The sequence below is a fragment of the Pongo pygmaeus genome, chromosome 19, assembly GCF_028885625.2.
Source record: "Pongo pygmaeus isolate AG05252 chromosome 19, NHGRI_mPonPyg2-v2.0_pri, whole genome shotgun sequence".
In the NCBI taxonomy this organism is placed as follows: domain Eukaryota; kingdom Metazoa; phylum Chordata; class Mammalia; order Primates; family Hominidae; genus Pongo; species Pongo pygmaeus.
This window is the reverse complement of record NC_072392.2, coordinates 42,891,322-42,912,641: the sequence shown is the minus strand read 5'-3', so window position 1 is coordinate 42,912,641 and position 21,320 is coordinate 42,891,322.

Genomic DNA, 21,320 nt, shown 5'->3' with positions numbered 1-21,320 from the left:
GGTCTTGCTCTGTTGCCCAGGTTGGAGTGCAGTGTTGTGATCACAGCTCACTGTAGCCTCGACCTCCAGGCCTAAGCTATCCTCCACCTCCAGCAGGCCCAAGCTATCTTCCTGCCTTAGCCTCCTGAGTAGCTGGAACCACAGGTATGCACCATCAGGCCTTGCTAACTTTTTTTTGTTTTTTAGTAGCTACGTGGTCTTGCTATGTTGCTCAGGCTGGTCTCGGACTCCTGGGCTCAAATGATCTTCCTGCCTCAGCCTCCCAAAGTGCTGGGATTACAGGTGTGAGCCACTGCACTCCACCACAGGAGTGTGTGGCCAGGGACTCGTGCATGCCAGGGAAGAGCATTGGCTTCTGGATCCTCTGACTTCACCATGTGACTTGGCCAGCAATGACCCTGGGTTAGAGATAGGTGGAGCGGAGGCAGGCAGCGGTCAGAGACCCCAAACATGGGGTCCCAGCATCACAACTATGATTTTCCATCACTTTAGAGGCACCAACAGGGGTCCCTCTGGAAACGTGGAGCAGAATTATCCAGGATCCCGAAGAGAACTTTGCCCTCCTGCCCATTTCCAGTTCCTCGCCCATCTCCTCTGGTTTCCAGAAGCAGCACATCCCCAGCCCCGCCCTTCATCTGTATACGGATCCTGCCTAATGCAGACCCAGATGGTGGAAAACCCGTCTACAATGAACCAAGGCTGTTCATGCTTTCAAATATTAAATTCTGTTCAGAATGTTAAATAATTTCCTCTTCAGTGATCCCAGTAAATTTAATTAGCTCTTGTTCTCCCAATAGAGTTGTCTCTTGGTTGCTGAAATGTTGCATTCTCAAGGAAGGAGGCCCACATTCCTGCATTGCAGAGGGCTCACTGTCTCCCTGCGCAGCCTGCCCTGCTGCAGGCACCACGGCACATCGGCTGCCAGGATCCCCTAAGCCCTGGCAGGAGGTGGATGACACGGAGCTCTGCCATCCGTGAGCCATTCATTCTCTGGGGGCAGGGAGAACCTTGAGGGATCTGCTGGGTACCCTCCGTCAGGGTGCCATGCAAGGGTAATTATAAATGACACTCCAGGGACACCACAGAGCTGGCATCCTCCTTCCAGCAGGAGCAGCCTGAAGGTGGCTGGATCTGCCCATGTCCTGGAACTAGGCCTGTGAAGATGGGTCTCCATCATTTCTCCATCTTTTGGACCCAGCTCTAGGGAAGTGTGGGCAGCTCCTCCTGAGATGTGAGGTGAGCCACTGGGGAGGGTTGCAGGGAATTCCTGAGACACTGCGGTGAGAAGAAACTTCCTCGGTGCCTCGAGGATATAAACAATCAAAGGTCAATGCCATGAGAAATGGTGGGGAAGGTGGGGCTTCCCAGACCCTGTGTGGTCAGCCTTGGCTGGTCCCTCATTGACCCCAGTCTGGACATGGAAGGTGGATGTCTTCTTGGTCTGGGAGGACCTAGTCCCTGAAGGGCAGATGAGTGTGCGACCTGGTGTCTGACACTGGCTTGTAAATTCACATCTGGGTCCTCACTAAGCCTCCAAATAGGCCCCTGCATGGTGTGAATTGCAGTCAATGACTTTCTTCCTGGAATCACTCTCACTGCCTGTGTCTCCTTCTTGACCCTGGGGGCATCTATAGAGTGTTTAGACCCACACTTCCTGATGAATTTCTTGAGATGGCCGAGGCAGATGTGGTGATTTGAAGACTGGAAGGTTCCTTTCCCACACCTGCAGTGGTTCTCACACTGGAGCCACCTGGGGAGGTTTCAATGTCCTTATGTGAGTCCCACCCCAGAGGGTTGACTGCATCCTGTGTGGGCTCCACGATGGATGTCCAGATTTAGAAATCACCCTGGTTAATCCAAATGCAAGAGCCACTGGTATGAGGAGTGGAGAGAAGACTTGCTTTGCTGTCTGAGTGGAGTCTGGCTCCGATGGCCATCCCTGGACGTGAGGTTATGAAGAGACTGTGGCCTCCACCTTGTGGGGTGGGGGCTGTCATTCTTTTCTGGGTTGCTTGCTCTGGGGGAAGCCTGCTACTGTGTGCTGAGCAAACCTTGCAGGTCTGGGTCATTTAGACTCTCAGAGACTCAGTTTCTGCATCTGTAAACTGGGGTCAATAATGCAGACCCACTGCATTATTTTGAGGGTTAAATGAGAAAATACATGTTAGGTGCCTAGTGCACAGTAGGGAGTCAGTAAGTGTTATTTCCCTCCCTTCGTCTCCCGAACCACGAGCATTAAAAATATTTATTTTGTAAGGATGAAACTTCCAGAACTTGTGTTCAAATAATAACTAACATGGGCTGGGCCTTTTCCTGAGAAGCCCCTGATGAGGGTTAGAAACGTGTCTGCAATGGGCCATTTGCTCCACTGGCATTTGGAGAGCCCCTAACATCCTGATACCGGCAAACCCATTTAAACTTGAATCTGGAAAGGACTGTCAAGAGGCAGGATCCAGAAACACAGTACCCACATTTCCTCCGAGAAGATCTCAAGCCGCCTCTGGGTGGCTCTTATGCAACACGTTTGCGTCTGGCCACTGAACAACAAATAAAAACAACAGCAACAATGACCCATGTCCCTGACTGAACAATGACTTGTTTGCATCATTAGCGCTGTATCCAGTCTGGGCATGGAGGTGCTGCATGCTTGGCCGACCGTGTTTCCCTAAGGGACTCGCTCTGGAGTCTTCTTGGTCAAAGGCCTGAGACTCTGCAGGGTTCTTGAGCATCGTGGAAACCCTACAGGCAGACCCCCACGTTGATCAGCGAGCAGTCCTCTAGTCTTCCCTCCCCTGTGAGCTGGTACCTTGGAGGAGAAACTGGATCAATGACATGCCTAACCAAGTTAAAAATTTTTTTCCTTATAGTTTTCTTGATTACAAATACAATTCAGATCCAATGTAGAAAATTTAGAATATAATCATAAAATTCAAAAAAGAAAATACAAAATAGCCTGTCGTCCACTTACACAGAGGAAACCGCTGCCAGGCCCAGGAGTGTCCTTCCAGCCTGCTTTGGAGGCCTGGGGAGTATAATAGGATTGCTTCACACATTCTGTTTTATAAATCTTTTCATTTAATAGTTTATAAACACTTTGCAATGGCATTCAATATTCTTCTACAGTGGGATTTTTAGTGAGTGCACAAATTATTTGCCAAGCACCCTGGAGTTGGACATTTAGTTTGTTTTCAATCTTTTGATGTTATAAGCAATGGTGCAAATATTCTAGTACATAAATCTTTCCAGATAAGTCTTTGTGTTTGTTCCTGAGTTTCTCCTTAGGGTAAATTCCTATAAGTGGAATTGCTGAGTTAAAGGTTAAACACATTTGGAAAGCTTTTGATCCGAGTGCCAATCTGCCCTCCAGAAAGATTACACTGATTCCGAATCCCACCAGCAAGCGAATGAGAGGTCATTTCCCCGCACCTCCCGAAGCACTGGGTAGAATTGGCATTTTCAAAACCTGGCAGGTGGAAAAAATGGAAGTGGGCTTTTGTTTTGATTTGCTTTGCTTTGGTGACTGGTGGGATTCGACAGTGTCCCTGCTTTGGAGTCATTTCTTAGTCTTCTTTTGTGAGTGGCCTCTTCAAGTCCGTGTGTGCTGAGGTGTCACCCAGCATGTGTGGCTCTGGCTTTGTAGTTAAAGATGGCCTGGGAGGTGAAGACGGCTGCATGAAATTTGGACAACAATATTTGGAGAAGATGGCAAAGCCATCCCATAAGTTGATTATTTCTTCAGGTTTTTCTCAGAGCACTTACCAGGTGGCCTTGTTATCTGGCTGTTCACCCATCTGTCTCCCCAACTCCACACCCTGCGTGTGGGAGCAGGATCGCATCTTGCTCATGTCTGTGGGCCCCTCTGCCTGCCCCAGAGCCAGTCACTTCGAAGGTGCCAAAGAATAGTTAGTTGTTGAGTCAATGAATGAACAAAGGCCCTGCATGAGCTACTCCTTTCTTTGGGCAAATAGCAAAGTGGATCACAAGGCAGCTCAGGACATTGCTGTGGTCTTCATGCCCCCTCGTGTTGCTTGGAGCAGTGGTCAAGCCCAGGGGACAAGGATGGTGTGATGCTCCTATTCCAAAGGGCTGGTGCTGTGAAGCAAGAATAATAGGAGAAGGTTGCCTTTTGTCTATTTATCATCAAATAGACAATCTGCCATTCTGGAAGGCAGATTGGCACCTGGATCAAAAGCTTTCTGAAAAACAAAAAGTCCAGTGGTGGGAGACAGGGAGTTCCTGCCTCATGGGTAAGGTCTTTCTTTCTGGGATGATGGAAGGTGCAGCAAGATAGAGGTGCTGGCTATACAACATTGTGAATGCACCAAGTGCCCCTGAATTGCACACTTTAAATGGCTACTTTCATGTTTTATAAATTTCACCTCAATTAAAAGGAATGGAGTGCAGAGCTCCCCTCGCCGGCCCCAGCTCCTGCCTCTTCAGTCTAAACCTGGGCACGTCATGGCAGACAAGGTCTCTGTGGCCATGTGATGAAGCAGGGATTGCATCTATGCACCTATCCCCTAATTTCCTGTGTTAGCCCTAAGATCTCAGATCAGAACTGCAGTCCCACAGTCCAGGGGAGTCCGAGGGGGAAATGAGCTGGTTTGCAGAGGTCTGAGCAGGAGGTGCATCGGGGACAGGCCGGGGCTGGTCATCCCTAGGTCTGTCCTTGTTTGGGGTGGGGAACAGAAGGATGTGCCAGGCTGGGAGGGTGGTTGGGGACCAGGGCTCTGGCCTGGTCAAGCATAGATCAGTGCACCTGTTTGTTTGGAGTAGGGGGTCCTGGAACAGAGGAGGGGGAGTTGAGCCTGTAGGAGCTTCTAAATGCTTAAAGCAGCCCTTTCTCTGAGGCCTGGGATGCTATGAGGACCCTTGGGCTGGGAGCAGGCCTGAGCAGAGCCTCTGTCCAGTTGGTCTGCCGCCAGCAGAGAGAGGCAGCCCAGGTGAGTGGTGGGGGCTCAACCAGAGGTGAGGGGTTTGAGGGGGACCATGGGGGTCTCCTTGTCTGCCCTTGTACTCTTGCATCTTGAGAACATAAGCCCTCCCCTGCTCCCTCCACTGGCTGCCCTTGCAGGGAGTGCTTGAAAGCCTGGAGGAGAGAGAAACTAGCAACCTGGGGAGGGAGGCAGAAGAGTTATTTTGGAAAAGAACAAGCTGCCCAGAGGAGGAGGAGAGAGGAAAGTCATCTCCAATAATAAGCACCTCACCTCTCCTCCCTACCGCCCCAGCCACCTATGCTGCCGCTCCCCACAGAAGAGAAGCAGGAAGAGGTTTTGCAGAAGGCACCAGGCTGCTTGGGTCTCGGATCCTTGGAGAGGCATGGGCTGTTATTCTTTGGCTTGTTGTGGGCAACCTGGGGCTGTTTCACATGGAATCACAGGTCTCACTCCTGGAGTCAGGCCTGAGGGCTTGTGGGGTCTTTCCTGTTAGCAGAGGAGAAAGCTGAGCCCTGGTCCCATCCCCAGCAGGCAGGCAGAGCTGAGCCTGGCTTCCAGGCCCTCAGCACAGGCTAAGTCCTGGCTTAGACTCTCCCCTACTTCACTGGGAGGCTGTGTCCCTATTTCTCAGGTGCTGTGGGGCCTGGTTGGGCCCGGTTGCACACTTCAGGGGGTGGGGGCAGCTATCTTGAAGATGCACCTGGGGGGAAGGTGGCATCAGGTGGAGGCACTGGTCAAAGTCACCTGGGAGCACAGGGTCCTGGATTACTACTGCTGGAAACAGAATAACAGACCAGGCTCCTCAGAGGGCACATTCCCTGGACAGGGGAGGGCCAGGGCTGCTAAAGTCCCCAGCCTTGTCACACCTCTGCGTGTGGCTCTTGGCAAATCAGATGACCGTCTGAGCCCCAGGTTTTTCCTTTCCTTATTTTATTAGTAACATGTCAAAAGTATTATTTGCTGGGTGCATCTTCCTTTTTCATTCTGAGGTTCGAGGCTGAATTGAGATAGAAATGGTGTTTCTGTTAAGACATACATGAGGCTGAGCATGATGGAGGCTCCAGGCTTCCATGGGCCTTCCACAGATCAGAAGTTAATTTTCTCGGAAGTGACCTTCTGGAGGCAGGTCACCAGAGGCTTGAGCACCTTCTCTCTTGGGACTCCCCATCCGGAGGGTGTTGGCCCACATGCTTGGCCCAAGAAGGCTCACAATTCACCACGTTCCAAACCTGCGGTAGAGATGGGGGGATGCCCCCTTCAGTGTGTGACCCGGGAGCTGGAGCTGTCACTTCCATGTGTATCCCATTGGTGGGAGTGTAGTCACAGACTCACACCCAGCCCAGGAGGCGTGGTCATTATCCTGGATGATGAGGTGCCCAGCTGAATATCAAGAATCCTGCTATTACATGAAAAAGGAGAATGCAGATGGGGCCATGAGAATCCTGGTCCCAGATGGGGGATAACGATTTTAGTATTAAACAAGTCCCGGGGACACTGGGAAGCCCATTCCTTCCCTGCAGAAGGCACAGGGGCCGCTTCCTGCTTACTGGCGTGGCCCGCTGAGACAGGTGATGAGACAGCATGTAGCCCTGGCTGGGAAGGAAGGCTTTCCCCCTTTCTTTTGTTAATAAGCAAAGAGAAGTGGCTAGGGGGCACTGCTATGGCCAGAGTGGGATGGGGTGGGAGGTGCAAAGGTTGGAGGGTCTGCTAGAAGATGCTCACTTTTAGAGAATGAGCCCAGGGAAGTTTCTGGTCCACCTGACCCCTGGCCGAGGCCTCCCTGCCTCTCCTTGCCCCCGGCATCCTCCCCCCACCTCCTGTGCTCTCCCACTCTCATCTAAACTATGAGAAAACAGGATGCCGCTCACTGCCCCAGGCCACAGTCTTAATAATTTTAATGTGTTCTTGTTCTGTTCACTTCAATAAACTATTTTCCACTAACTGTTCATTAGCTCGCCTTTCCCCTGGAGCAACTGCAAAACCATAAACAGCACCTCGTCCCCCCAAAGCCCTCGCTCTCAAAGTTGGGTCTTCTGCTGGTGGTAAGGGGCACTGCCTCCCATGACCTAGCGGCCGCAGCCAACCCAGTCTATGCACGTGTGTGGGCGGGTGAGAGTGGGCCACGTGCCCAGCTTTACTCAACTCATTTATTTATTTATTTATTTATTTATTTATTTTTGAGACAGAGTTTTGCTCTTGTTGCCCAGGCTGGAGTGCAATGGTGTGATCTTGGCTCACTGCAACCTCCATTTCCCAGGTTCAATCAATTCTCCTGCCTCAGCCTCCTGAGTATCTGGGATTATGGGCATCTGGCACCATGCCCAGGTAATTTTTGCATTTTTAGTATAGATGGGATTTCACCATGTTGGCCAGGCTGGTCTCGAATTCCTGACCTCAGGTGATCCACCCCCCTCAGCCTCCCAAAGTGCTGGGATTACAGGTGTGAGCCACCATGCCTGGCCCCAAACTCATTTATTTTTAAAAATAAAAGCACCTGTCCATCCAATTGTTGATAGTGCCTTGATTTACAATAGCCCTAACCTGGAAATAACTCAAATATACACCAACAACAGCTAAGCAAATTGTAGCACATCCATGTGATGGAATACTACTCAGCAATGAAAAGGAGTGAACCATTGGTGCAGGCAAAGGCATGGCTGCATCTCTGGGAATGGTGCTGAGGGAAGGCAGCCAGGCAGCAAAGAAGTATGTACTGTGTCATTTCACTTATGTAAACTCCAGAAAAGGCAAACTCATGTACAGGGACAGACAGCAGGGCAGTGGTTGTCTGGGGGTGGGGAATACAGGGAGAGGGAGAAGGAGGAGGGCACAACAGGGCAGGAGGAAACTTTGGGGGTGATGTATATGTTCCCTATCCTGATGGTGGTGATGGTTTCACGGGCATATCTGCGTGTCACAGCATATAAACTGTACCCTTTAACCATGGGCAGTGTGCCATATGCCAGTCACACCTCAATCACGCCCTTTAAACACACACACATGCTGCCTCCCCCAGTCCCTGAGTCCACAGGACAGGAGCCCTGCCCTTGGGGTGCTTTGTGGTGGGGCCTCTCTGCCTTGAGCTTGGCTGGCAGTGAGTGCCCAAAGTGGGAGCTCTGGATGGTTCTCCTTGAGGGATGGGGTGGGGGGCACCTTCTAAGGGGGAGTTCAGAGGTTGGGGAACCACAGTGACATGGGAGAGGCATCTGCAGGCACCAAGGGCTGCCTGTGAGTGGAGGGTCAGCAGGGCCCTTACTTCCAGAAGTGCCGAAGCACCTTGGCCACCCTGAACACAAAGGAAGCAGGTCCCGAGAAAATCCCCAATGGAGACAGAGGACTGAGGTGGCGCCAGGCACCGGGATGAGCTGCTCCCTTTGCTCGGCTCTGGATTTAGTTCAGACCTGCTGGTGTCTGAGAGGGCTCTGTGGTTGCTGTTGGACTTGAGTCTCCAGATTCCACCAAACCCCCTGCCCCGGAGCTCCTCCCCATCTTTCTGGCTGCCTGGCAACTGGAGGCCTCTGTGATGGAGGACTTTCTGGAATGATGGACCTTGGTAGGGTGAGGGCTGCCTGCCTCCCTTCCCCAGCCTCCCCTGCAGCTAAGGCCAGTCATGCCGCCCGGACTTGGCCAGGCAGGGTCTCGGGGAAGAAGATGAGGCCTCCTTTCTCTCTCTGGGAAGCTGTATTGGGGTGGTTGAAGCGTCACCTTTCTTGGTGTAAAGTGGTAGATTAAGTTTTCTAGGACTACTGTAACAAACTGCAACAAACCTAGTGGCTTAAAACACAGAAGTTAATTATCTTGCCATCCTGGAGGTCAAGTCCGACACTGGCCTCCCTGGGCTAAAATGCAGAAAGGCTGCATTCCCTTCTGGAGTGTCGAAGGTGCGGTCTGTTTCTGTGCCTTTTCTAGTCTCTGGAGGCTGCTTGCGCTCCTTGGCTCCCAGCTCCCTCTTCCTTCTTCAGGATGGAAGCCCTGACCCAGCAGAGCCAGCAGCACGGCTCTCTCGGACCCACCTCCATTATTACATCGTCTCTGACACCTACTCTCCTGCCGCCTCCACTTTTTTTTTTTTTTTTTAAAGACAGAGTTTTGCTCTTGTTGCTCAGGCTGGAGTGCAGTGGTGCAGTCTCAACTGACTGCAACCCCCACCTCCCGGGTTCAAGCGATTCTCTACCTCAGCCTCCCAAGTAGCTGGGATTGCAGGTGTGTGCCACCATGCCTGGCTAATTTTTTATTTTTATTTTTTAGTAGAGATGGCGTTTCACCATGTTGGCCAGGCTGGTCTCAAACTCCTGACCTCAAGTGATCCACCCCACCTTGGCCTCCCAAAGTGTTGGGGTTACAGGTTTGAGCCACTGCGCCCAGTCTCCTCTTCCACTTTTAAGGACACTGTGGTTACGTTGGGCCACCTGTATCATCCAGGATCACCTCCCATCTCAAGATCACCAATGAGCAACCCCAATTCCATCTGGAACCTTCCTTCCTCCTTGCCGTGTAAGCTAACATGGTCACAGGTTCCAGGGGTTAGGACGTGGGCATTTTGGGGCCAGTGTTCTACCTCCCTCCTGTGGGGTATCTCAAACTCAGCACCCAGGCTGTGGGCAGCAGTGGGCTTGGTGGTGTTCTTGAACCAGTTTTTCAGTAGTTTTGGTGGCTTCTAGAAGTTCAGCCTTGACACCATACCCTGCTCTGTGTCTATCAAATCCTCAGTTTCTTCATCTGTAGATGGGGATGAGCGCACCTGCAGTTGTCAGGGAAGGATCCTGAGTGGAGGCAGTCTCCTCTTCAGCCAGGAAGGATTCTGCTGGGGCAGTAACAGGGCCGGGGCACATTTCCGGCTCCTCGGTCAGGTGTGCATGGGTGTAGGGGAGGGAGCTGAGGGTCTGAGCTGGGGCAGGGTAGTGGGGAGGCCAGGAGGGCACAGAGGACAGGGCATGGTAGACATGGGGCCTGCGGCTGATGGGGAGTGGCAGCTGGGGAGCGGGAGGAGCGGAGGCTCTGCCGGGTTTGCAGAACAGCAACCATTGTGGCTGTGTTGGAATAAAGACATTAGTAGAAGGAACAGGTATATCATGGGCCCCTCAAAATCCATATGGTGCGGTCCTAACTCCCAGGACCTCCGCGTGTGACCGTGTTTGGAGAGAGGATCTTTGAAGTGGTGATTCAGGTGAAATGAGGTGGTGGGATGGGCCCCAATCAACCTGACTGGTGTCCTCAGTGGAAGAGGGAATGCAGGCCACATGGGGATGGCCGTGGAGGACACAGGGAGGGGACAGCCAGCTGAGAGCAAGGAGAGAGGCCTCCGAAGGAAGCCGTCCTGCTGACATCTCCATCTTGGGCGTCTGGCCTCAAGATCTGCAGGAGAAAGAATGTTTACACTCACAGTCTGTGGTCCTCTGAGATGGTGGCCTGAGCCAACTTAGACCTGGGGGAAGGAGAGCAGTGGTGGTCTGGCCCTGTGAGAGGAAGAGGCCACCTCCCAGCCCCACCTCCTCTGGCTGAGTCTCAGGGAGGCAGGGAGAGCCCGGGGAGGCTGCAGGGTACAGGGCTGCCACTCCCCATGACAGATGTTTCTCCAAGAGCAGGTTGGAACTGGAAGGAGGGGCTCTGTCCTGCCACCCCCCACCCCATCAGGCTCCATGGGCAGGTGGTCTGAAGGTGTGCCAAGACATGAGTCTGGCTGGCAGTGGTGACCAGCAGCTGCTGCCTTTGTGGGTGGTGACTGGGTTAGCCTGTATACACCTAGTAAGATGTGCACAGCTAAAGCGAAACCCACAGAGAGTCTCCAGGAGGAGAATGAGAATGAAAGTATACCTTAGAAAATGCCTACTTTTGAAAGATCTTGAACTAAGGAGAATGAAATTTACATTAAGGGTCAATTCAAAGACATGCACAGTTCAGGGTCTGAGATGTCTGAGATTAGCCTGCCGTCTTCTCTACCGCCTGTCCCTTATCCTTCACCCTGGATTCGGGTGTCTCTTAAGCAGTGTCATGAATACACGCTCGGTCTTGTATGATGTATGTGTCACACGGGTGAGAGTAGCCATGTGCCAGCAGCAAGCTGCCCATAGGGGCTGCATCCCACACAGCCGCTGAGTCCTACAGGCACACATGAGCATTTAGTGACATGCACGACTCCCGCACTTGGTTTCTGAAGGAGACTGGGTTATGCCCCAATGAAACTGACATTGACCTCATCACTGAGTCATCACTGAGAAGTTCATCACTGAGACAGTCATCACTGAGAAGTTCATGGACACTTGTACAGATCAGAATTTTCCATTGAGGCACTCAGTGTATTGCAAACTCTAACGACAAAAGCCATCCAACGTGATTCAGTTAAGCCTCACTTCTGCCTGTTGGTAGAGACGTGCTTTTACTATGGTTATTTAATAGCTGCACCTTTAAAATGTGTAGATTCCTGATGGCCCCCCACTGGGTATCATTGGCTTTGCAGGGTTGTTCAGGGCTCCATTCCTGCTCAGTGGTTTCCCCGGCTTGGATTAAACCCTTCAGTGCTGGGTTTCAACTTTCGGATGATACAAAGTGAAGGACAGGCTGGGCGTGGTGGCTAACACCTGTAATTCCGGCACTTTGGGAGGCCGAGGTGGGCAGATCACCTGAGGTCAGGAATTCAAGACCAGCCTGGCCAGTATGGTAAAACCCCGTCTCTACTAAAAATAGAAAAATAAGCTGGGCATGGTGGTGCATGCCTGTAGTCCCAGCTACTTGGGAGGCTGAGGCAGGAGAATCACTTGAACCTGGGAGGTGGAGGTTGCAGTGAGCCAAGATTGTGCCACTGTACTCCACCCTGGGCAACACAATAAGACTCCATCTCAAAAAAAAAAAAAAAAGTTGTGTTAACTGTAACAGGAGTAAGAGAATAAGTACCCCATTGATGTCTGGATGTGCCCAGGAATGGTGTAGAAGAAACCAGCCCAAAATGGATCGGGTGTGATGTGGTAGCTAAGGACGTCACAGTGGAAAGCCTGGGTCTCAAGGGCAGGAATGATAACCACTCTCTGCCGTTCGCCCTGCTGTGGAGGGTGAAGCCGGGTTCTGGGACCATTGAGGAGCTGCCAGAGAATCGTGTGGGGTTCCAGGAGAGTGTCAGGGTGTGGAGGGGGTCATTTGAGAAATACCTACAGGACGGCATGTGCACATGTGTGCATGTCCATGGGTGTGCATGTGTGCATGCATGTGCATGTGCATGTGTGTGGATGTGCATGTGTGTGGGTGTGTGCATGTGTGCCTATGCATGTGTGTGGGTTTGTGCATGCGTGTGTGTGCATATTCATGTGCATTGAGTGTTTATGCATCTGTGTGTGTGTGTGCATGTGTGTGTATCTGTGCATGTGTGCATGTGTGTGCATGTGTGTGCATGTGTGTGTGCATGATTGTGTGCGTGTGTGTGCATGTGTGTGTGCATGTGCATGTGCGTGTGTGTGTGCATGTGTGAGCATGTGTGCATGTGCATGCGTGTGTGCATTTGTGCATGTGCGTGTGTGCATGTGTGCATGTGCATGTGTGCATTTGTGTGTGTGTGCGTGTGTGCATGTGCGTGTGTGTGCATGTGTGCATGTGCATGTGTGTGCATGTGTGCATGTGCTTGTGTGTCACTTGGAAGGACACTTTGGCGTTTCTTACAAAACTAAAAATAGTCTTACGATATGATAGAACAATAATGGTTCTTGATATTTACCCATATGAATTAAAAACTTATGTTCACATAAATACCTTTACCTGGATGCTTATAGCAGCTTTATTCCTAATTGCCAAAACTTTAAAGTAACCAGGATGCCCTTCAGTAGCAAGTAGATAAAGTGAAGTATATCCAGAAAATGAAATATCATTCGGCACTAAAAAAAAAAAAAGCTATTAAGCTATGACAGGACATGAAGTAGATATAAATGGATATTACTAAGTGAAAGAAGGTAATCATAAAAGACTACACACTATATGATCCAGCAATACAACATTCTAAAACAGGTAAAACTATGGAGGCAATAAAATGGTTGTCCACTAGGGGTTAGGAGAGAGAGATAGATGAATGGACAGACATAGATAATTTTCAGAGAGTAATACTATTCTGTATGATACTAGAGTGGATATACACCATTATACATTTGTCAATACCCAAAGAATGTACAAAAGCAAGAGTGAGCCCTAATGTAAACTATGAACTCTGGATAATGATTATATGTCAATGTAGGTTCATAATTTGTAACAAATGTACCACTCTGGTGTGGAATATGGATGGAGGGGCACGTTGTGAGTGTGTAGAGAAAGGCAGTATATGACAACACTGTGCACTTTCTGTTCAATTTTGCTGTGAACCTAAAATTGTTCTAAAAATAAAGCTTATTAATTAAAAAATGTGTTCCTTGATAACTCATTTTGGCATGCAGTTTTGGTCAGAGATATGTTAAATACCTACTGTGGGTCAGATGCCATGTATATCCAAGATAAAACAGAACCAATAGGAGAGTAAAATTTATATATAACCTCATAGAGATATAAAACCATATATAACCTTATATATATTATATAAATATATATAGACAATTTTATTATAAGATATTTACACACATGGTATTTGAGGCTGAGATTTCCCATATTATGCTGTCTGCAAGCTGGAGACTCAAGAAAGCTAGTTGTGTGGTTCAAAGGCCTGAGAGCTGGAGAGCTAATGATATAGATGGCATAGATTCCAGTCTGGCCAGAGAACCAGCAGTGCCAAGGGCAGAAGAAGATTGATGTTCCAGTTCATTCTGTCAGGCTGACTTAATTCAATCTTCCTCTACCTCTTTGTTTTATTCATGTCTTCAATGGATTAGCTAATGCCTGCCCACCTTGGTGAAGGCTGAGCTTCTTTATTTAGTCTACTGATTCAGATGCTAATCTCTTCCAGAAACACCCTCACAGATACACCAGTTATCCCTCACAGATCAACCAGTTATTCCTATGGCCTAGTCATGCTGAAACATAAAATTGACAACCATAGTATATTGTGAATGTAAAGATGAAAAAAAAAACATTATCATATATCTAAAAGAACTTACTGTTTAGTAGGAAAGAAGAATGTCTGGATGGTATTTTAAATCTTATTACCCTGTTTGAATTCTAAGAAAGTTTCCTAAGGAAAATGATTTGAGGACAGAAAGGGAGATTATTTCAAAAGGAAAAACAATCTGAAAAAATCAGCAAAAGCAAGAACAGAGGCAAAAATATAAACATTGCTATCACTGGAATATACAGTGTCCTGTGCAATACAATGGGACATTGATAAAAAATTATATGGGGCCAGTCTAGCATGGTCTTGCAAGCTATACTTAGGAACTGGATTAGTATATTTACTAGGTAATGGGTAAATATTAAGAAATTTTAAGTAACATTATAGTCTTTCACAATCTGTACCCTGACCCTTTATCTCTGTGACCTCAGCTTCTATGATTTCTATTTTTTTTTTACCATTTAAAAAACTTTAATCCAGAATGTGATGTGCATCATAAGCAGTCTGCCAATAAATTGTAAAGACAAAAATCTCACCCTTTTGCATCAAACAGACACAATCCATTACATACATGTCTTCAAGATACACACTAACTGCTTTTCAAGTAAGAGGAGTTAATAGCACCATTTATCACATAGAGTTTATCCCAGTTTTACGTGGTAATTGGGGTAACCATCTATGTTAGCTAGCTCTTTCCAGAGGAAAAATATCTTTCTCATATCGTTATGGCAGGAGGTGGTTTTACAAATTAGAGCTGGGAACCCGCTGAAATTAGGATCCTATCCTCCCACAGAAGCTGGGAGATGTGTAGTGCTACCTTCCTTTTTTTTGTGTGTTTTATTTATTATTTATTTATTTATTTAAATTTATTTATTTATTATTATTATACTTTAGGTTTTAGGGTACATGTGTGCAATGTGCAGGTTAGTTAAATATGTATACTGTGCCATGCTGGTGTGCTGCACCCACTAACTCGTCATCTAGCATTAGGTATATCTCCCAATGCTATCCCTCCCCCCTCACCCTACCCCACAACAGTCCCCAGAGTGTGATGATCCCCTTCCTGTGTCCATGTGTTCTCATTGTTCAATTCCCACCTATGAGTGAGAATATGCAGTGTTTGGTTTTTTGTTCTTGAGATAGTTTACTGAGAATGATGATTTCCAATTTCATCCATGTCCCTATAAAGGACATGAACTCATCATTTTTTACGGCTGCATAGTATTCCATGGTGTATATGTGCCACATTTTCTTAATCCAGTCTATCATTGTTGGACATTTGGGTTGGTTCCAAGTCTTTGCTATTGTGAATAATGCCACAATAAACATACGTGTGCATGTGTCTTTATAGCAGCATGATTTATAGTCCTTTGGGTATATACTGCTTTTAACAGAGACATTTTGAAACACTCTTTTTGTAGAATCTGGAAGTGGAAATTTGGACCGCTTCTAGGAATTCGTTTGAAACGGGACAAACTCACACGAAAACTAGACAGAAGCATTCTCACAAACTTCTCTGTGAGAAGTGAATTCAACCCACAGAGTTTAACGTTTCTTTTCATGGAGCAGTTTGGAAACACACTTTGTGCAGTATATGCAAGTGGTCATTCGGAATGCTATGAGGCCTGTGTTCGAAAAGGCAATATCTTCACATATAAACTAGAAAGAAGCATTCTCAGAAACTACTTTGTGTTGGCTGCATTCAACTCACAGAGGGGAATATTCCTTTTGTTAGAGCAGCCATGAAGCACTGTTTGTGTATAATCTGCAATTGGACATTTGGAGAGCTCTGAGGCCTCTGGTGGGAAGGGAAATTTCTTCACAAAACACCTAGAGAGAAGCATTCTCAGAAACCACTTTGTGATGTGTGCATTCAACTCACTGAGTTGAACCTTCCTTTTGTTAGAGCAGTTTTGAAACACTCTTTTTGTAGAATCTGCATGTGGATATTTCGAGCACGTACAGGAATTTGCTGGAAACCGGATATCCTCACACTAAAACCAGAAAGAAGCATTCTCACAAAGTCCTTTGTGATGTGTGCTCTCAACTCAGAGATGTGAACCTGACTTTTGATAGAGCAGTTTGGAAACACTCTTTTTCTAGGATCTGCAAGTGGACATTTGGAGCTCTTTGAGGCGTGTGCTGGAAACGAAATATCTTCACATAAGAAGTAGACAGAAGCATTCTCTGAAACTTCTTTGTGGTGTGTGCATTCAGCTCACAGAGTTGAACATTTTTTTTGAGAGAGAAGTTTTGAGACACCCTTTTTATAGAATGTGCAAGTAGATATTTGGACCGCTTCTAGGAATTCTTTGGAAACGGGGCACCCTCGCAAAAAAACAAGACAGAAGCGTTCTCACAAGCTTCTGTGCGATGTGAGCATTCAGCTCACACAGCTGAACCTTTCTTTTGATGGAGCAATTTTGAATCACTCATTTTCTAGAATCGAAAGTGAACATTTGCAGTGCTTTGAGGCCTGTGGTTGAAAGGAAATATCTTCACATCAAAAGTAGACAGATGCATTCTCTGAATCTTCTTTGTGGTGTGTGCATGCAACTCACAGAGTTGAACACTCCTTTTAACAGAGAGATTTTGAAACACTCTTTTTGTAGAATCTGCAATTGGAAATTTGGACCGCTTCTAGGAATTCGTTGCAAACGGGAAAAACTCACACGAAAACTAGACAGAAGCATTCTCACAAACTTCTCTGTGAGAGGAGAATTCAACCCACAGAATTTCACGTTTCTTTTCATGGAGCAGTTTGGAAACACACTTTGTGCAGTATGTGCAAGTGGTCATTCGGAAAGCTATGAGGCCTGTGTTCGAAAAGGCAACATCTTCACATATAACCTAGAAAGAAGCATTCTCAGAAACTACTTTGTGTTGGTTGCATTCAACTCACAGAGGGGAATATTCCTTTTGATAGAGCAGCCATGAAACACTGTTTTTGTATAATCTGCAATTGGACATTTGGAGAGGTCTGAGGCCTCTGGTGGGAAGGGAAATTTCTTCACAAAACACCTAGAGAGAAGCATTCTCAGAAACCACTTTGTGATGTGTGCATTCAACTCACAGAGTTGAACATTCGTTTTGTTAGAGCAGTTTTGAAACACTCTTTTTGTAGAATCTGCATGTGGATAATTGGACCACTTATAGGAATTTGCTGGAAACGGGATATCCTCACACAATAACGAGACAGAAGCATTCTCACAAACTCCTTTGTGATGTGTGCTCTCAACTCAGAGATGTGAACCTGACTTGATAGAGCAGTTTGGAAACACTCTTTTCTAGAATCTGCAAGTGGACATTTGGAGCGCTTTGAGGCCTGTGCTGGAAACGAAATATCTTCACATAACAAGTAGACAGAAGCATTCTCTGAAACTTCTTTGTGGTGTGTGCATTCAACTCACAGAATTGAACATTCCTTTTGACAGAGAAGTTTTGAAACACTCTTTTTATAGAATGTGAAAGTGGATATTTGGACCGCTTCTAGGAATTCCTTGGAAACGGACACCCTCACACAAAAACAAGACAGAAGCGTTCTCACAAACTTCTGTGTGATGTGACCATTCAGCTCATAGAGCTAAACCTTTCTTTTAATAGAGTAATTTTGAAACACTCTTTTTCTAGAATCGGCAAGTGGACATTTGGAGCACTTTGAGGAATGTGGAGGAAAGGAAACACCTTCATATCAAAACTAGACAGAAGCCTTCTCTAAATCTTCTTTGTGGTGTGTGCATTCAACTCAGAGAGTTGAACACTCCTTTTAACAGAGACATTTTGAATCACTCTTTTTGTAGAACCTCCAAGTGGATATTTGGACGGCTTCTAGGAATTTGTTGGAAACGGGACAAACTCACACGAAAACTAGACAGAGCCATTCTCACAAACTTGTCTGTGTTAAGTGAATACAACCCACAGTGTTTAACCTTTCTTTTCATGGAGCAGTTTGGAAACACACTTTGTGCAGTATATGAAAATGGTCATTCGGAAAGCTATGAGGCCTGTGTTCGAAAAGGCAATATCTTCACATATAACCTAGAAAGAAGCATTCTCTGAAACTACTTTGTGTTGGTTGCATTCAACTCACGGAGGGGAATATTCCTTTTGTTAGAGCAGCAATGGAACCCTGTTTTTGTATAATCTGCAATTGGACATTTGGAGAGCTCTGAGGCCTCTGGTGGGAAGGAAAATTTCTTCATAAAACACATAGAGAGAAGCATTCTCAGAAACCACTTTGTGATGTGTGCATTCAACTCACAGAGTTGAACATTCCTTTTGTTAGAGCAGTTTTGAAACACTCTTTTTGTAGAATCTGCATGTGGATATTTGGACCATTTATAGGAATTTGCTGCAAACGGGATATCCTCACACAAAAACGAGACAGAAGCATTCTCACAAACTCCTTTGTGATGTGTGCTCTCAACTCAGAGATGTGAACCTGACTTTTGAAAGAGCAGTTTGGAAACACTCGTTTTCAAAGATCTGCAAGAGGACATTTGGAGAGCTTTGAGGCCTGTGCTGGAAATGAAATATCTTCACATAACAAGTAGACTGAAGCATTCTCTGAAATTTCTTTGTTGTGTGTGCATTCAACTCACAGAGTTGAACATTCCTTTTGATAGAGAAGTTTTGAAACACTCTTTTTATAGAATGTGCAAGTGGATATTTGGACCGCTTCTAGGTATTCGTTGGAAACGGGACACCCTCACAAAAAAACAAGACAGAAGCGTTCTCACAAGCTTCTGTGTGATGTGAGTATTCAGCTTACAGAACTGAACCTTTCTTCTGATGGAGCAATTTTGAAACACTCTTTTTCTAGAATCGGCAAGTGGACATTTGGAGCGCTTTGAGGCCTGTGGTGGAAAGGAAATATCTTCACATCAGAATTAGACAGAAGCATTCTCTGAATCTTCTTTGTGGTATGTGCATTCAACTCACAGGGTTGAACGCTCCTTTTAACAGAGACATTTTGAATCACTCTTTTTGTAGAACCTACAAGTGGAAATTTGGACCACTTCTAGGAATTCTTTGGAAACGGGACAAACTCACACGAAAACTAGACAGAAGCATTCTCACAAACTTCTCTGTGATAAGTGAATACAACCCACAGAGTTTAACGTTTCTTTTCATGGAGCAGTTTGGAAATACACTTTCTGCAGTATGTGAAAGTGGTCATTCGGAAAGCTATGAGGCCTGTGTTCGAAAAGGCAATATCTTCACTTATAACCTATAAAGAAGCATTCTCTGAAACTACTTTGTGTTGGTTGCATTCAACTCACAGAGGGGAATATTCCTTTTGTTAGAGCAGCCATGAACACTGTTTTTGTATAATCTGCAATTGGACATTTGGAGAGCTCTGAGGCCTCTGGTGGGAAGGGAAATTTCTTCAGAAAACACCTAGAGAGAAGCATTCTCAGAAACCACTTTGTGATGAGTGCATTCAACTCACAGAGTTGAACATTCCTTTTGATAGAGCAGTTTTGAAACACTCTTTTTGTAGAATCTGCATGTGGATATTTGGACCACTTATAGGAATTTGCTGCAAACGGGATATCCTCACACAAAAAGGAGACAGAAGCATTCTCACAAAGTCCTTTGTGATGTGTGCTCTCAAATCAGAGATGTGAACCTGACTTTTGAAAGAGCAGTTTGGAAACACTCTTTTTCTAGAATCTGCAAGTGGACATTTGGAGCGCTTTGAGGCCTGTGCTGGAAAGGAAATATCTTCACATAACAAGTAGACAGAAGCATTCTCTGAAACTTCTTTGTGGTGTGTGCATTCAACTCACAGAGTTGAACATTCCTTTTGTCAGAGAAGTTTTGAAACACTCTTTTTATAGAATGTGCAAGTGGATATTTGGACCGCTTCTAGGAATTCGTTGGAAACGGGACACCATCACACTAAAACAAGACAGAAGCGTTCTCACAAACTTCTGTGTGATGTGAGCATTCAGCTCACAGAGCTAAACCTTTCCTTTGATAGAGCAATTTTGAAACACTCTTTTTCTAGAATCGGCAAGGGGACATTTGGAGCGCTTTGAGGCCTGTGGAGGAAAGGAAACATCTTCGCATCAAAACTAGACAGAAGCATTCTCTGAATCTTCTTTGTGGTGTGTGCATTCAACTCACAGAGTTGAACACTCCTTTTAACAGACACATTTTGAACCACTCTTTTTGTAGAACCTGCAAGTGGAAATTTGGTCCGCTTCTAGGAATTTGTTGGAAACGGGACAAACTCACACGAAAACTAGACAGAAGCATTATCTCAAACTTCTCTGTGATAAGTGAATTCAACCCACAGAGTTTAACGTTTCTTTTCATGGAGCAGTTTGGAAACACACTTTGTGCAGTATATGCAAGTGTTCATTCGGAAAGCTATGAGGCCTCTGTTCGAAAAGGCAATATCTTCACATATAACCTAGAAAGAAGCATTCTCAGAAACTGCTTTGTGTTGGTTGCATTCACCTCACAGAGGGGAATATTCCTTTTGTTAGAGCAGCCATGAAACACTGTTTTTGTATAATCTGCAGTTGGATATTTGGAGAGCTCTGAAGCTTCTCTTGGGAAGGGAAATTTCTTCACAAAACACCTAGAGAGAAGCATTCTCAGAAACCACTTTCTGATGTGTGCATTCAACTCAAAGAGTTGAACATTCCTTTTGTTAGAGCAGTTTGAAACACTCTTTTTGTAGAATCTGCATGTGGATATTTGGACCCCTTATTGGAATTTCCTGGAATCGGGATATCCTCACACAAAAACGAGACAGAAGCATTCTCACAAACTCCTTTGTGATGTGTGCTCTCAACTCAGAGATCTGAACCTGACTTTTGATAGAGCAGTTTGGAAACACTCTTTTTCTAGAATCTGCAAGTGGACACTTGAAGCGCTTTGAGGCCTGTGCTAGAAAGGAAATATCTTCACATAACAAGTAGACAGAATCATTCTCTGAAACTTCTTGTGGTGTGTGCGTTCAACCCACAGTTTTGAACATTCCTTTTGACAGAGAAGTTTTGAAACACTCTTTTTATAGAATGTGCAAGTGGATATTTGGACCGTTTCTAGGAATTCGTTGGAAACGGGACACCCTCACAGAAAAACAAGACAGAAGCGTTCTCACAAGCTTCTGTGTGATGTGAGCATTCAGCTCAAAGAGCTGAACTTTTCTTTTGATGGAGCAATTTTGAAACACTCTTTTTCTAGAATCGGCAAGTGGACATTTGGAGCGCTTTGAGGCCTGTGGTGGAAAGGAAATATCTTCACATCAAAACTAGACAGAAGCATACTCTGAATCTTCCTTGTGGTGTGTGCATTCAACTCACAGAGTTGAACACTCCTTTTAACAGAGACATTTTGAAACACTGTTTTTG